This window comes from Toxorhynchites rutilus, chromosome 3, assembly GCF_029784135.1.
Source record: "Toxorhynchites rutilus septentrionalis strain SRP chromosome 3, ASM2978413v1, whole genome shotgun sequence".
Classification (NCBI taxonomy): Eukaryota; Metazoa; Arthropoda; class Insecta; order Diptera; family Culicidae; genus Toxorhynchites; species Toxorhynchites rutilus.
Window position 1 is genome coordinate 38,171,718 of NC_073746.1, and position 17,786 is coordinate 38,189,503.

Genomic DNA, 17,786 nt, shown 5'->3' on the forward strand with positions numbered 1-17,786 from the left:
ACATCCTTTTCCCCTCCTTTTCGTCCTTCGCGAGCTATCGGTTCCCTTCCTACTAACATTAGAATAAGTTAAATTGTAAATACATATAAGATGTAAGGATAGTTTTAAGAATTGAGTGTGAAGTGTCAGTGTGAATGAGAATGTGAATGTGAATGTGAGTGCGAGTGTAAACACACATCTCCTTACATCCCATCCTTTTCCTAATGGAAATATGTCACCCTTCTAAACTCGAGTCGACCGCGAGTAATCGGTTTCCTATTTCATTAACCATAGAATTAAGGAAAAAACATGTTGATATATGCTAGTTGAAATATAGTTAAGAGTTTGGCTATTTTAAACTTATGTAACTGAGCCTGTAAAAATAAACGGATTAATAAAAAAAATGAATAGGGGCTTCAGATTCTGAACTGATCAGCTTGTTTACCAAATCAAACCCCTGGCAGGAACTTATGAGGAGTGATCGGACGAATAGTAGATGCAGTATACAAGTAGTATTAGTGATTTGAAGAGCTTAAACGAGCAGTATCCTATACGTAGAACGAGATACACACTACAACATGGCGCAGCTTGGTCGATACTACCCCGAATGGGTTATTTGAAATAATTGAGAACTAAAGATGACCTACGAATTAGAAACTTATCGTAATTCATGTTAAATTGGCGTTACTTTTGTAAAGAAGTGAGATTTTCCATCTGGTTCTATAGGTATGAAACTCTGGAATTTTAGTTTTTTGAATGTTTCGCGCCTGAACACAACAACAATGTTGAAATGGCCAGTCTTATAAATGAAGATAGTTATTGTATTCTACACTATATACTTCAATTCAACTGACTCCTCACATATCTCTGGAAACTCAGAAAAAAAAGGTTCTATAGTTGTGAAACGCATTGTAGTTGCGAAACGCATTGTAGTTGCGAAACGCAGGCCGATAAAAACTTTGGGTTCCTCATCAATGTAATTTGTGGCCAACGAACCCCGCAGATGCTGATATTGACTGGAGATTTCACAAAAATGAACTCGCTGTTCGTTAGGTAACACTTCTTAACCGTACGAACATCCTTCAGATCTAGTCTGTGACGTCAATTTCTACATGCGAAGATACACACTCTGACGATGATTCTCGGCGTTCTATATTTGCCGTCCATTGAAGTGTCAAAGATATTGGATTCCCACGTATAATACTCAACTCGTGTAGGATATTCTCTTCAACTTGTGTCATAGAAGATCCTTCGTCAATAGAAGCAACAGTAGTGATCGCTTGTGAACCATCATGTTGCTATATAGGCATGATTCTGAAAATCATCGGAACTTTGTACGATGTGCAGCTGTTTCACAAACATAACATGATGCAACAGTAGATTCTTCACTATGGGCATGAATGAATTGTCTTTCATTTTTGAGACTTTGAGCGAAGCGATCCATTCACACCGACTCTGGACTTTTGAGGCTCTCTTGAAGCAGAACTAATTATTATACGCCCATAAAGCCGCAGGTCTTTGTAGAGTTCATGTAGCTAGTAAATAAAATTTGCCCCCTTTTCTACTTTACCACAGAAGAGAGGGGACAACCTGACAGGCGGTGATCTGGGTCAAGGCGCCTAGAAGTATATCCTAAGGTGAGGCCGTTTTGTCACTAAGTTGGTTAGGTGAGTGGTATATGAAAACAGTGCGGAAGAAAGCAGAAGGGGAATTATTTGCTTGAAGCGTGAAAGAGACAGACTGATCACGAGCGAGCTTTTGCACAAGCGTATTGTGTTTTGTTTACAAACAAAACACGGTAGACTTCCAAGATGGCTGAAGAGTGGTTAGCAAGTTGGCCCACCTTAGGATATACTTCTATCCGCCTTGATCTGGGCCTTAGTTGGGGCTTCTGGAATTATAAAACTTCTTGAAGCAGCTCGCAGTTGTACAGCTCAAATTGCAAATAGTTTTGATTAGAAACAAATCTGCATAAACAACCTAATTCTAGTTTAGTTTTTAAATATAGTAAAACAAACGTGATTCGATTTTCAGCTGTGACGTCTACTAATGAAGAATGATAATGTGCTACAGTCAACCCTCCTATAACGCGGTGAGTGAGTACCGCGCTATAAGAAACTCAGAATGAGTATAAATCACATCATTCGTACCGCGTAGCATGGAGACCAATAAAAGATCATAAAAGGAAATGATAAAAAAATGAAACAAAAAGTAGAAAGGTGTGAGCCTAGGGTCACGGACGGTAGTGTTCGTAGGACTGTAATTGTTCAGAACAGTTGTTTTTTAATGTAATTCTTTTCATTGTTCAGAAATCTGTTAGTTCAATTCTTTTGAAACTTTTAATAGTAGCCCTGAAAAGGGCCGTTTGTTATATGTACTCATAACCGTCAAATGGTTTGTAACGGTTTGTATTCATGATCAGGAGCAGTAGCTTTTCGGTGAAATAATGTTCGTTTGCAGACCATCACAATCAAGTCAATCAACCTATCATAAAAGAAATTGAGTCATTGAGAATTATGAATATGAGTCATGAAGATTAATATTTCAGTTTGTTTCATTTTTGTGATGAGATGTAATGCCGGTCTCAATAGGTCCTCGCATGATAATCGCTGCCATCTTAGAATTGATATAATTTTTCGCTGTTGCCCATGTTGCCGCACCCCGGAAGACACTCGCTCATGATGTTCGTCACCCCAGAAGTCATAACCTTGCTGGACTATCTTATCTATAACAGGGCGTACGTTAACTGGGATGCAAAGCAGTTATGTATCAATAATAGATCTTATCTTCAATTCGAAATATTGTTTTTGCTGTTTTGCAGTCCAGTTAGCGAGTAGAATTCGATAAGTGAATTGATTTATCGGCCCAATTAACGAACCTCTTTTATTTGTTAAATAGTACACTTGTTTTATTATTTCCACTGTTGATGTCTCAGGCGAAAAAAATTCTGGATAAATTTGCTGTCTAATGTAGAGATGAGCGAACGCTCACGAGCCGCTCATTTGAACCGGTTCGTCAGAACGAGCGTACGATCCACGGTTCTTTATAAATGAACCGCGGTTCAAAAATGAGCGGCTTTTCAAGATTCTCGGCTCAATAAAAAGCCGCGCTGCACTTTTTGAAAAAGTCTTGGCTCAAAAAGAGCCGCTTTTTGAAAGCAACTCGGCTCAAAAAAAAGCCGCGAGTCTCGGCTCAAAAAGACCCGTGGTTCAAAAAAGAGCCGCTCAAATGAGCCGGCTTGTTTCAATGAACGAGAGGCTCTGAGCCGCTGAATGTAATAAACCCACCTCTAGTCTAATGGTATATATTATAACATATATCGTAAGAACGATTCTGCGTAATATACATTTGAAAACTCTTAATAAACGTTACATTTTTCGTATAGAGACCCCTCTATATAGAAATCAAAGCCGTAGTCCTACGTCAAAACTAAACTAAAATTTTTCATTCAAATGTTAAAATTTCGAAACTGCATTCGGGTCTTCTACTCTGATAAAAATGGACCTCTTCCTAGATGGGGACTACGGACGTGGTGATGTTGAATTTAAAGAAGTGGCTTCGAATACTCAATCTGCATTTCTGTAACCATTTTTAAAGTATACTGACAAAGTTTATCATCATATGACAACACACCAATTCTGATTGATATAAAATTTCTGTGCAACATGGGCATTTTTATTTTCTAAAATGTTGTGCCTCAAAGAGTTAAATAATGATAGAGTGCAGAATTCATTGAAGGGTGATCATCTTTCTCTTTAACATTTCAGATAAACCCTCTTCCGCTTTCTGCCGTACTGTTTTCTACCGCTCCTCTAACCCAGCTTAATAACCAAACGGGCACACTTTTTCCATAGATCTGCATTGAGCTCACCGAGTAGTTCAATAGGTTTGGCAATGACAGCTAATTTTACAGCACATCTTGACTTGCGAATCATATCCTACAATCCGGAACTTGCCTGAAACCGATGTTGTAAACGGCTAAGAGATTATTTTGAATGTTTATATAAACATATCCAGTTAAAATCATGCATTGGTTGCACGAAAAGAACTGATGGGACGTGGTTGAACGGAAACCGCGCTATATAAGTACCGCGTTATAGGAGGGCTGTCGCAATTTCCTCTCCGCGTTATATAGAAACCGCGTTCTGAGAGTACCGCGTTATAGGAGGGTTGACTGTATTCGCATTATATTAGAATGAACTTTTCATGTGTGCGCGTTTGGCAGACCTTGTGCCCAGGGATTCAACCAACTACTCCATACAACTAAAGTTTAAAGCTCTAAAAGTTTCACACCTTTCACATGAATATATGATTTTAAATTCCGAACTAAGGCCAAACGATTAGGGGTTAAATTAAAAAGACGTTCGATGAATTCTATTGATTTCCATCTGCCATCAAATTAACATAAATTCCCGTTATTGGTTCCCGTATAAGTTTACAGAACGGCAAAGCAGCCACAATTAGCTATTAAACCCACAAAAGGAAAATCAGCATTCACCTCTTCTGTGGAGTATGTCCATACAAAGATACGTACATTCCGCACAATCCAGAGGCTCTCTTTCTCTCTCTCTCTCTCTCTCTCTCTCTCTCGAAAGCGAGGTGATTAGAGCGGTGCTTTTATTGCTTTTCCAAAGACTCGGATCGAATACCGGAACGGTTTTGATACCTTCAGACAGGAATGTTTAATCAAGTCTTAGTTCAACAGGTGGCATACGGGACACACAAACGCACATACACACACACACACACACACTCTTCTGCTTCTCTGCTTCACATCCGGTTTAGGTGGGCTGTTTGGTTGCCCGGGTACACAGCTTAATTAGATGATACGTAATCGTCGATTTCAGCAAGAACGAAAGCGCAGCGAGCGAAAGGTTTTGGCTGGAAGTGGAATGTGATACGTTTACGTATTTCGAGAATACATTGGCCTAATTATGCTTGTTGATGTGCTTTACCGATTCGTAAGATCTATCGATTTCTGACAGAGGGAAACATTACTATGGGATGTATCTAATTAAACTAAACTATTGTTATTGAACAAACAACACTGATCAGTGAAAAAATATCAGATGCATTGACAACGGGGAAATTTTCAATCAAACATCAAATCACAAATGTTAACAATCAAACAAGGGAAAGAGAGAAGAGAATACAGTAACTAGTAGAAGGTAGTACGGTACCATTTATGGTTTAGGCTTAGCATTCATCTGCTTGCAATCAACATCGAACCGACGAACCACCAGCGGATGCTGCAGTGAGGTACACCCTCTCATAACACCGTCTGTTTTGTTTGGGGAATTCAATCACTCGACTAAACTCACAAACTCTGGCGGTGTGTGATAGCTGAACTGCAACTTGTGTTTGTTTGGGGGAGGGGCTGTGTTAGCAGGATGTGAGTTTTTACCACCACCACACTCTTTTTTTCTGAACACTACCTATTAAGCTTGTCTAAGTTGGATCAGGTTTAGCACATTGTTCTCGACTATTTACATTGGGTTAATGTTTTGGTCTTCGATGGTTTGGTGGGGTGTTTTTAATTCGTATACTGTGTGATGTTTTAATCGAGGGGAAGATGGTTTATTTAAGTGTTAACTTGAGAGTGGAAATGTGTACAGTTTATCATTCAATTAATTCTGGAAATAAACAGGGAAAGAAGAAAAGACAAGGAACAGTTGTTGTTGAAAAAGTTTTCGGATGTTTTGTTACAATCATCACACTGACAGTCGATCTCGCGAACAGCTATTATTTACAACCATGCGCCTCCACCACCGACCGGTCGGCATGACTTGGTTCCGCCCCTTTTTGACAAAATGAAAATATTTATGTTTGCGTGATGTGGGCGAAGTGCTATAAACTGCCAATAAAATGTGTTCACACCAGTTGGTGGCAATAATAAGCATCAACCGCCGAGTCAGCAGCAGCAAAATTGATGAAATATGTGTGCTAATAAATGTTTGTTTGCTTTCCCTAGCGGCCACACATTCCATATTCACCCCCACCTGCCCCCCCTTGGTAGAATTCGATCCCGATTCCGAGATATTCGACCGGTTACAAGCAGTCTTTATAGCCTACAAATGTTTGAATTTCAATTGTGGGCAACGAGATAGTGTTACACTAGAGAGTCATCATTTCTGGCTTGCGTTTGTCGGAAAATTAAATCGTGTAGTTTTCCCGAGAGGATGCAGATAATAAGTGGAGATGGGGATGTCACATTCTAATTGGAATGCTCTGACATTTTCAACGTAAGAGCAGTTATCTCTTTCAGATTGCGACATGTGTTACTACTAGAGGAGCGTTGCATCCATTTGATTCGAGTTCTCATCTATCCTCCGATCATAAATGTTTTATGTATTATCAATGAAAGGATTTCTACAATTTAAATTGCTTATGGAATGTAATAAAAATCCTGTGCACAAATTCATGAAATAACCGTATTCATGGAATCAAATGAATGTGTTACTTGCATTTAATATATCGCATAGGTATTTCAATCATCGATAACCAATTCACTTGGAAGCAATCAAAATACGGGAAGCTGACAAACAAAATACTGACCCAATTGAGACATTTAAACCACTGTCGAATCAGCTTCGAAACTATCTGATATCGCCAGAGTTGCCAACCTTCCAGTTTTGCCCCTCTATTGCCAGCTTTTTTTTAAACATGCCAGCGAAACAGCCAAAGGCAAAAAAAACTCAATTTTTTAAGTTTTCCAGCTCTCTAATTTTTTCGGCATTTTCAAGTTTTCTACTGGCACACAGAAGGCACATTAAGTATGTCGGGTTTTCACTAATTTGGCTCCCTTTAATTGACATTCAGTTCGATCAGGAACGATGAACGCATCGATGAACTGCACATCATTTTGAAGCTACAACTTTAAGGTATTAGAATATTTTACGTACATATTTTTATCTTGGTGTGTGTAAGTGTAGTGGGCAACAATATCGGGAAAAAATGAAAAATCGATTTTTCTTTGTTTTTTCAAGAATATTCTGAACAACTCAACAGCAAATCCAATTAAACTTATCAACTAGCTTTCATTTGGTTCCAAGAACGTTCCTGTAAGACCTTCCCTAACTGAGATGTTTCAGTGAGAATAAAAAATCACTCCTTCGTCTTTGATAATGAATAATTCAATAAACAACCATCGCACCACAAATCGAAAGGCAGTTTTGAAAACTCCAATAAATTCAGCACAAGGATAGTTTTGTTTTAAAATTTTTTGCATCGATTTAAAAAAAAATGCCAAAAATAGGATTTTTGTAGCGCTTTACAGAATTTACTGTAATTCTGCAAATATCGCGGTTAGTTGTTGATGTTGATCAATGAATATTTGTCCGTATGTAAAATTTCAGACAACGCAGTAGCTGAATTCATGACCGATTCAATAAATTTCTATGTTGTACTCTATAATCAAGTTCTAAAACGATTTCATTTATATGATCCATTGATCGCCAACATGGCGATAATTGTTCCAACTAATGTAATAGAATGGAATCATACGTCAATTGTTCCCCTTCTACAAAGTCTTCCGAGTATTTGCGATCAAAATTATTCAGGATATCGATAATGAATTCAGGGAGATTAATTATTCAAGGGAAACCTTGATTTTACTGGCTTCACTGTAAACGAACACAAGCATGCTTCTTTCTTTTGGGGTAACATTTTATCTCCAAAAAGGAATGAAAATAATTTAGCTTTTTTTCAAATTGGGTAAATACATTTCATTACGAAAAAATATACATTCATAATGGGAATTACGCTCCGGTGGCGTTAGTACATAAGTACCAATGCTACATACTGACATTGTCACTGAATATTTTAATTTTTATTGCTAATATAAACAAATTTGAGAGCAAAAATTTAAAATAATGGTTTTTCCCCTTTTGCCAGGTTTTTTTAATTTTTTCCAGTCTTTTCCAGTTTTTTTTTCAAATTGTCCCAGCTTTTTCAAAAAAAAATGATTGGTATTTCTGAATATCGCTAAAAAACAGGGCTCAGAGAATGGTGGAAATGCGCTCCGTACCGTCGGAATCGATCTTTTTGAACCCCCTGCCAAAACTAGTGCAACCACAGCAGAAACGTCAACGATCGGAGGTTATCTCCAGTATTAAGGAAAAGTGGAACCTTAAAGCTATAGTTTGAGCACATAAACAATCAAATACAATCTGTAAACGAAAAATACATTAAGAGGAGATCAAAGGATTTTTTCCCGTATTGAAGTGACTTTCAAAACTTTTGGCTGGCGTCACTCGGACCACGGCTTACTTTCATTCTGAAGGAAGAATTGCGAGAGTAAGAACTCGTTACTTTTAGCGTGAGAGGTAAGGACGTGAACCTCTACGCCAGGTCGCCTCCAAGAGCAAAGATTAGAAAAATTTAAATTGCAAAAGTTATTTGACAAAAAAAAGGTTTGATTTGACGACCGTATTTTGAAAGGACAAAATTTCGCTCAACGAAACTCCAAATTGTATCTGGGGATCGGTCTTGTATGGTGTCTACAAAATTCTATCCCAGATCTTCTTTCACATATCATTTCCAATAATAAGCAGATTTGTGAGAAGTTACCAGAGCAAGATCATGCCCGATTGCTCGACGACGGACCAGATTTTACATTTCATTCATTTATCGTGTACTTCCAACGTATTTGAACGGAATAATTGTCAAATGATCAATGTTTCCCTCTGAAGTTATTGTATCTCCCAAGAATACGTACCTCTCGAACCGCAAATTTGCTTGATTTGGTGAACTTTAGGCAAAAAAGTTTCGATTTTGACATACAAGTGGAACGAATATTGTTGAATTAACTGAGTGGATTTTCGAGTGGGCACCAACTTATATACAGATTCGTTTAATTTCAATAGCCAATAGAAAGCAATATTAAAACTATTGAAACAAGTTTTGGGATCAATATGTAACATCTTAGAATACGTATACATAAACCTAATTTCATTTTTGCTGTTCGGTATTTGAGACCAATGCAATCAAACATATTTTAGATGAAAATGTATTTGTAAATCAATTTTACAGTGGATTATTATATCCAAAAATCACATTAATTTCGTGAAAAAGTAGAGTCGCAGTGACAACGCACCTATATTAAAAACCTATGTACCAACCGTTTCGCACACTAACGTAGCACAACAATTAGAAAGGCTATTTATTATAAGATAAAGGAAAGCAGATAAAGGAAATTGAATAGCGCAAATTCAAATAAAGGCGCCAAAGAAAAGTCGCAGATAGAACAGAAGTGGCGTAGATAGAGGATATTGAAATAGAATTACGGAAACTGTGTTTGAACATAAAGATATTAAGGTGTTTCAGTGTACAATACTAAAATATTTATATTAAAAATTACCTTCAATTCATGCTTATGAAAGAGGGAAAAAGATATTGAAACGTATTACGAATAATCAGGAATTATCGAGAACCTAAAATCGTAAGGATTTGTGCACCCATGGTCGAGTGGTTAGCGTCTCACATTATCATGCCGGGTGTTCGGGTTCGATTCCCGTTCTGGCCGGGGGGATTTGTCGTCAGAGAAATTTCCTTCGACTTGCACTGTGGTCACGCGTATTCTAGAGCTTGCCCCTCAGATTACATTCAAGGCGTGTTATTTGGCTTAAGAAATCTCAACTAAGTATTAACGAATGACGCTAGTTAATGCATACGTTGAGACGGCAAAAGTTCCACAGGGAACGTTAACAAGAAAGAATCATAAGGATTTATTTTTTTCGATAACTGTGAAATAATGTGAATATTTTTGTAGGCGAATTTCAATACATTATAATATATTAATTAGTATTACGAAAAGCGTTTCGATTCGTTGCTGAAGCAACACATGTACAGCGGTGAAAAGCAATACGGACCAGTTCAGGAACTAGAAGCTGCTCTGTTAGAAGCCTGGGAATCAACTCCGTCGATTGAAGAACCGAATTTTTGAAACAATCCGCAAGAACGAGAAGCAAACTAAATGTTGATTAATGTTCACTGTTGAATTATTAATTCAATCGTTGCTTTCATTTCAATTACAATCAACTTTGTCTCTTATCTAGCTTAACTTGAAATTGAAAAAAACTGTGATGAGCGTTGATTTGGAGGCACACATATAAACAACTGATTTGGATAGAGACACGAATTTCGGACGTTTTTTCGAGCTCCATAAAAATATAACAAAGAGTATTTTTACGAGCAATTATATTTTTTTGTTCCTCCATTTCTTAAAAAAAATTGAATGGAGAAAAAATATTCATAACCAGAATAGTTAAGAGTTGATGGAGTGAGAGGGCTCAAAAAAGTTGTGCCATGTCGTACACGATTCCAGCCCTTCTGGTTATCTGAAACAAAAAAATCGAACAGATTCTGAAAGATGCCGCTATCGCATGAACCTCGGACAAGTCAAAAACATCTTTTTTGACAAAATGGCGTCCGTATGAAAAACAAAATGCACTTTAAAACTTTTTATCTTACGTTTCTAGATATTTTAAAAATAGTAAAATTTTAAAAATATTATTTTTCTAGAGGTTAATGCGATAGAGAGATGCATACAGATTGTATACATATACATTCGACATGAATCGGTTCAGTAGAACTTGAGATATCGTGTACGCCAGTTTGAAAAAACTAGTTCGGAGAAAATCGCGTTCGAAGTTCATTGTTAAGGCCGTGCCAGGTTAGATACCGTATCACTAAAATGGCTCTAACTCGGTAAATAATGGGATTTTCGATAAGTCCTTTTTAGAGTATATTCTTGAATGCCTAAACTATAGAAATATGAAGAAAAAAAAAGATTTTTGTCAAATTTCTAGACTAAAACACTGCCTTAAACGAATTCTCCTCACAGCATGAAGACATAACGAAAGGCTTGATTCGTAGATAACATCAAAAAATTCGGGCCAGAATTATGGGAAAAAGTTGTAGGTAGTGATGGGCATTAGACCATAATCGAAAAAAAAAGCAACAGACAACCACGAAGACCAAAAATTCATTTCAAGTCGGATATTTTTTAAACTCTCAAGGGATTAATTATGCGGGTTGAATTATCACATTAGCTATGTTTTTGCAAAGTTAAGCCAATTTCTTCTACTTCTACTTTATTGAACGTTACCGTGTTGTGATGCTGTTTGAGTAGAGTCAGTAAATAATGATGACAAAATCCAACCCAAAATTCACCTTCTAAGCTTTTCTCAATATGTTTCCCTTCATACTGTTGATTGACGATAAATAGATAAAATAACCATTTACTTGTCGAAAAAACTTGTACCCTATAACAGTGCCCTTTTTCCCATGTATGGGAGACTTGTTGGTAGTTGTATGAAAGATTAAATTATGTCCTATATTTCACTCTATGATTCAAATTTTGAAGGACTTAAAGGGTGGTTTTCCGAAAAAAGGTAAAAATTACCTAGAATTTTAAAAATTCATTAAACAAAACTATTCTGAAAATTAAATTTTTTTTCAGTTATGTGTTTTTTACATGAAAATTTCAAATTATTTCCCACATTTCATTTTTTGACCAAAATTTTGTATTCATTATAGTTTTGTAGTTTAGAATTTTTTGTAAAAAAATAAGAATAAAACTTTGGCCCTTTCCAAAAAGTAGTCCAATTCTTTTTTGGTGATTTCAAGTATGCAAAGTTGCTCGAATGACCAATGTCTTTACACCCACAACGTTTCCTATCTGAGATGGTCCGGATTCATCCATGTGTACGTTATATCGAGGGTATGTTACAACGAGGGTACGTTATATCGAAGTCTCCCTGTATTAATAATGTTTTGACAAATATTACGAATGTTTTTGAAAGATGTGAACTGTTTAGTAGGAAACATATTTTCACTACCTCCAATGTATAATATTTAAGGGGGTAGTACACTATGGAAACTTGAAAGAATTTAAAAAATATTGCTGGCTTAAAATGTTCTCTGAGATTTCTACTTTACTGTAGTTTTTGTCCAAGGTTTGTTCGATGTTCCGTTCCAAAGTTTCAAATCAATTAGTGGACCTAAGTCATTGCGTAAGGAGCGCGGATCCAAAATTTAAAACACGTTTTTCTCGAAACTAAGTTTTGCAAACTGGTTGAGTTCTATCTCCGGAACGGCCCATCCGATTTTGATGAAATAGGTTTTCCCAGATTCTCCAATAAATTTCCTGTCATCGTACGTAGGATTTTTTTGATATTTTGAAAAATAAAATTTTGGTGAATGTTTTTGTCTTGATTTTTGAGGCAAAAACGCAATTTTTTTACGAAAAATGTCACCATTTTGTCAAAAATCTATATTTTGGAAAAATTATACGTACGACGACAGGAAATATATCCAAGATTACGTAACAAAATCGTTGGCACTAGTAAAACTTGTAGAACTCCCACCAATTTACAAGGTTGCAAGGGTTCAACAAACCGTTGCGACTACAGGGAAACTTCGATATAACGTACCCTCGATATAACGTCACTCGATATAACGTACATTTTACCTCGATATAACGTACACATTTAAAAAGTGTAAAGGAACAATCGCGAAAATCACATACTTTTTATGATGTTCATAGTGTAGTACCCCCTTAACTGTAGTACAAACAGTTATTGTTTAATAATTCATCAAAGTGTGATGTGTATATAGCCATCAAATAACACCCCAGCAACATCTCATGCCTAGCATTATACAGAAATACTACAAGGTTAAATATTTGTTATAACGATTCTTTCATGTCTTGCCTAGATGAGTAATTGTTGTTTTTGGACATCGAAAAAGGTTTTCATGGGAATTCAAATATTTTCGAAATAACCCACAACCGATGGTTAATAAACGCTGAGTAGGAGTGAGAATGGATCACGCATAAAATTGAACATACAAAACTAAGCTGAATTACACATGCCTAAATACACCAATTAACTCTCCAAATTCAACGCTCATTACACAGCTCCTAGACATGGATTGCACTCGCACGTATAAAAAGAAAAGCGTCACCTCAGCGACAACTTTGTAGAAGCCGCATTTTCCAGGATGCTAAAACCGCTAATTGACAATCGAAAGAGCAACTTGATTTCAGGATTCACTAAATATGGCATTCATCAGATTACTGTGAAGCCGTTACTAAAGAGTATTCCACATGTTCCAAGTTCGTCAGAAACAAAAATAAAGAACAGATTCAAGGAATTTCTCAACGAGAACGAGAGATAGTTGTTGAGGGCGGTTTAATATCCCTCCAGGAACCAGCATAACGGCAGAAGACATCGTCAGCGGCAGAATTAGGAAAAATCTTCACTCAATCTTCACACTATTTACTTACTTTGACCCATCGTCACCCTTTCTGAGGTGAGATTGGGTCAACTTTCATTAATTCCCATTTCAGTGGAAAATTAATACTATTCAACTCGTAACAACACTCGTAAGTTCATTATGAGAGAACATATCTACGTAATCAGAAATGCATTCCACTCTAATTTATGATAGTTTTACAATCTAAAATTCGAAAATTTCCTTTTTGACCCATTCTCACCCCCAATGACGGTAATTTCCATGGAATTGATGTGTTAGTTATTTCGCAACATACAGGGTTTTCCATTTCGGACTTCCGAAAGTATACAGCCCTGCGCTGACAACCGTTTGACACAGCTGTCAACCAAAGCGTCATATCGTTAGTTGAATGTCTGCCATTTTACAATATGGATCGTTTTAGCATCGCACAACGTGTTAATTTTGTTAAATTATACTATAAAAACGATGAAAACCCGGCAATTGTTTTTCGAGCATTACGGACGGATTTTGATGCTGTTGCTGCCAGTGTGGAGGATGACCCGAATGTTTCGATTCCATGGCGTGCTCAGCAATTGGGCTTGTCAAACACATCATTGTGGCGAATTTTGCATTTGGACTTGCACCTACATCCATATAAAGTCCAACTGGTACAAAAATAAGAGCGTGGTGACCATGGAATGCGTCGAGCATACGTCGATTGGGTGAACGAACAACAGCAGCAAAATGCTGAATTTTCGCATCAAATTTTCTTCAGCGATGAGGCACATTTCGAGCTCGGTGGCTATGTGAACACACAAAATTTCCGTATATGGGGCTCAGAAAATCCACACGTGATTGTTGAGAGGCCATTGCATCCGCCAAAAGTCACTGTTTGTTGCGCATTATGGTCTGGTGGAGTCATCGGGCCGTATTTCTTTGAAAATAAGGACGGCGAGACGGTAACTGTGAATGGTGACAAGTGGTTTCAGCAGGACGGCGCCACGTGCCACACAACACGACCGAACATGGCCATATTGCGAACAAAATTTGAGGGACGCATAATTTCTCGTTTTGGTGATGCCAATTTGGCGTCCAGATCATGCGATTTGAACCCGCTAGACTTTTTTTTTGTGGGGTTATGCGAAAGACCGTGTCTATGCCAACTCTCCGCAAACTCTTGAACATTTGAAAGACAACATTCGTGAAGTTATGACCGAGATACCGCCCCATATGTGCCGAAAAGTTATTGAAAATTACCTGCTCCGGATCAAGGTGTGCGAGGAAGCCCTAGGTGGACATTTGAATGATGTTGTATTTCACACATAATGGCATAAACCAAACTTTAATTTGAAATTAAAGTTTCATCGAAATTCGAATTCTAAGTGTGTTTTATTTCAATTTACTTTCGGAATTTAAAGTTGGAAAACCCTGTACTAAAACAAGCTAGTTTCCAGATGCGATAGACAACAGTCGTCGAGAACTAAGGCGACTCTTTCGAAAAAAAAAATTTACAAATTGAATGAATTTCCTAAAATTGTAATAATTGGAAAGTAATCAATTCAAACAAATCATTGCACAAATGATCTAAAAACACTCTTTTAAGTCCATTTAGTGCGAGAAAACTCGAACGCACTCTTCAAGTTACCTGAAACAAAAATTGAAACAGTTAACAAGTTAATTGTAATGAAACGATTGCTCCCAATACAATTATGTTTGTAGAACCCTCGTGGCATTGTGAAACCATAGCTCTCGAAATTGTGATCCTCACGTTTTATACTAAAAGGCGGTTATTTATTTTCCATTACGGTTTCCACTTCAATTGACTCAAATCGGATAAAATGTGTATCTTCCAGTGTCTCCCATTGTTTCTCCCACCCAAACATGTGTCCTTTGGGGGACGATATTTCAGCTTTTCTGCCAACGAACATACGACGCTAGTGAAAATTTTGAAACCCCGTCGAAGGCTAGAGACAAAGAGACAAAGTTGTTCCCTAATCATCAACCTGCGGGTCCCCCGCAACCAGACCGCGGAGGGTAGGGTAGGGGGTGCGATAGAGAGAGAGGACGAAAAAACAAGATAGGTCATTCCAACGGAGCTCATCTTCATGGTAACTGGATGCAAGATAACGCTCGGGGGTTGTAAAACGTACAGCTGTTGCGATATACGACCAAATTCACCCCGTTCGTCCTTGCAACCCGCCGCCACCGATGACGATGATGATGGTGCTGATCAGGGAATCTCAGAACCACCGCGATTCCATGATGGAATACCGAGTCAGTATAAAGCTAAATTGGAATTTGATATTTTATGTCAAACATAAATTTATTGGACCCACCCAACTGATCTCAGCGTTTTGTCCGGTGGCATAGCTTCTGGGGAGACGCGCACTTACCCGCACACGTGTTCTTGTTTGAACTTTCGACCAAATGGAGCAGTAAATTGATCCCTGTTCAACTAAATTCTCGCTGTGAAAGATTATGGTTCGCCAGTATCGAACCGTGTGCGGTTCACACTGGGAGCCGTACCAGCTGTGGCAAATTGTCGTAAAACAAGAAGACACAAAGACCAGCCAATAAATCATCCCTACAACCGTGCTGCCGTTCCGTGGTTCGCCCCCACCGACGGCTTAAGTGATGATCGTTGTTAAGTGGTCGATGGTTAGTGAACCGATGAATAATACTTTTCTGCGAGCGTGTGTTTTGTGCAGTCAGTGCAAAATTCCTGTACATAAATTCAAATCGTTGTTACCTCAATCCGACGTATTAATTCTACTAACATAACACAGTAGCTTAGCAAAACAAGATAATAAAAAGTTCGCTTACCAGCTGCCATCAAACCTAGTCAGGTGTTGGTAATAACAATAAAACAAATTGTTAACTTTATCACGGTAAGCATCGGTGGCTAACGGTGGCATTTTTTGCCATTCGCCATTCGTCCCTTTCGAAACATGTGGGGGAACTTAGGGTAAGACACACCATCATCATACATCAAATGCACCACCATGAAAAATTTTGAAAAACGCAGTAATTGTCAGAATTTTTCTAAGCTTATAACTTTTTTTTTTCATTATAAATACCATTAAATGTGTGCACCCGTGGTCGAGTGGTTAGCGAATCACATTATCTTCCCGGGTGTTCGGGTTCGATTCCCGTTCTGGCCGAGGAATTTTTCTTCGAAGAAATTCAGTTCCACTGGCACTGAGATCACGCGTATTCTAGAGCTTGCCCCTCGGAATACATTCAAGGCGTGTTATTTGGCTTATGAAATCTCTACTAAGTATTAATAAATTACGCTAGTTAATGCATACGTTGAGACAGCAAAAGTTTCACAGGGAATGTTAACGCCATTCAAGAAGACCATTAAATGTAGTTCAGCACAGAAAATCTCGTCTAGTTTCAAATAAAAATGGAATGGCAAATTTGTTGGTAAGCGGAAAACCCGAGGAAGGGATGATCCGATTTGGGCCGTTTTTATTTTGATGTATTCGTGTCTTCCCGTAGAGAAAAATCGAAAAATTTTCGGTAAACTCTTAGCGAATTCGTTTTTGTTCAGTTTCAACCCCAGTGCCGCACTAACTACTGTCAAAACGTTTTTTTATTCACTCACTTTTGTATTATTGAAATCATAATCCAACTCGGATTCTGATTTTGAAGAGTATATTCGAGTAGACGGCATTAAGCTACGTGTGCTTTCATTGAGAGGCGGAAATAATGATGGATATTCAGGTAGAATAAACCTGCTTCCAAAATCAAAACTATGAATGAAAATTTACTTTAACGTATCCAGTATTTATTTCATGTGATGAAAAAGAGGTTTTTTTTCCGATATCGCAGAAACATATTGAACGAAAACTGTGTCTAATGATGATTTTATATTATAATAGTAATTATTTGTGGAACAAACAGGAAATCCATCGACAAATGGTTAAGTGAGTGACAGAACTACATGTGTTAGGTAATCAAACAATATGAAGTCAAAATTTTCATTCAAACTTTTATATTTTTACACTGCACTTGGCCCTTCTGATCTGATAGAGAATAATTTACCTCCCAAGCACTAATATCGCCACCAGACGTCGACACTGTACATTTGTCGTCGCAAATATAAACAAATCAGACTATATAACGCACACCAACAAACCACCGCATTCGTGAAGCTGAAAAGGTTTTTTTATATAACAGAGTCAGTTTGGCACTGACTCAGTTTTAAAAACGAATTCGCTATCTGAAGGAAGGTCGGAAAATTGAAATACCATATCTTCTATAATTACATCATAATGAACGTTGTTAATCCATTTGGTCGGTGTTCAGTCAGACCGGACTAAGTAACATATTTATGATTTCGAGTAAATCGAATTCAAAGTTTGAAGCTGTGTAATTTTAGTAGCTTCCAATAAGTCTCCCCAATCGCTCTTCTACAGCTCTTAGTTACTCTTTAACAAGGATGTAAAATTATAGCATTACAAAAAAACCTTCTCAGATCAATCAAAAAGGTTTTACGACTGGATATTTCTACTTGGTCCACTCTGACTGAACCAAAAAATATTTTTTCACCATGACTGAGCAATTTG

At 37.5% G+C, this 17,786-nt stretch overlaps 1 protein-coding gene across 8 annotated transcripts in view; it reads right to left on the minus strand.

Moving 5' to 3' along the window:
* Nucleotides 1-17,786, minus strand: part of LOC129780249 (transient receptor potential-gamma protein) — a 313,946-nt gene that overhangs the window by 83,575 nt on the left and 212,585 nt on the right. For 6 of the 8 annotated variants that reach the window (XM_055788309.1, XM_055788308.1, XM_055788302.1 and 3 more), the window contains one exon: nucleotides 5,160-5,612. The exons of the other annotated variants lie outside the window; for them this stretch is intronic. The gene's annotated coding sequence lies outside the window, so the exon portion shown is untranslated. The remainder of the gene's footprint in view (nucleotides 1-5,159; nucleotides 5,613-17,786) is intronic. 8 annotated transcript variants of the gene reach the window in all.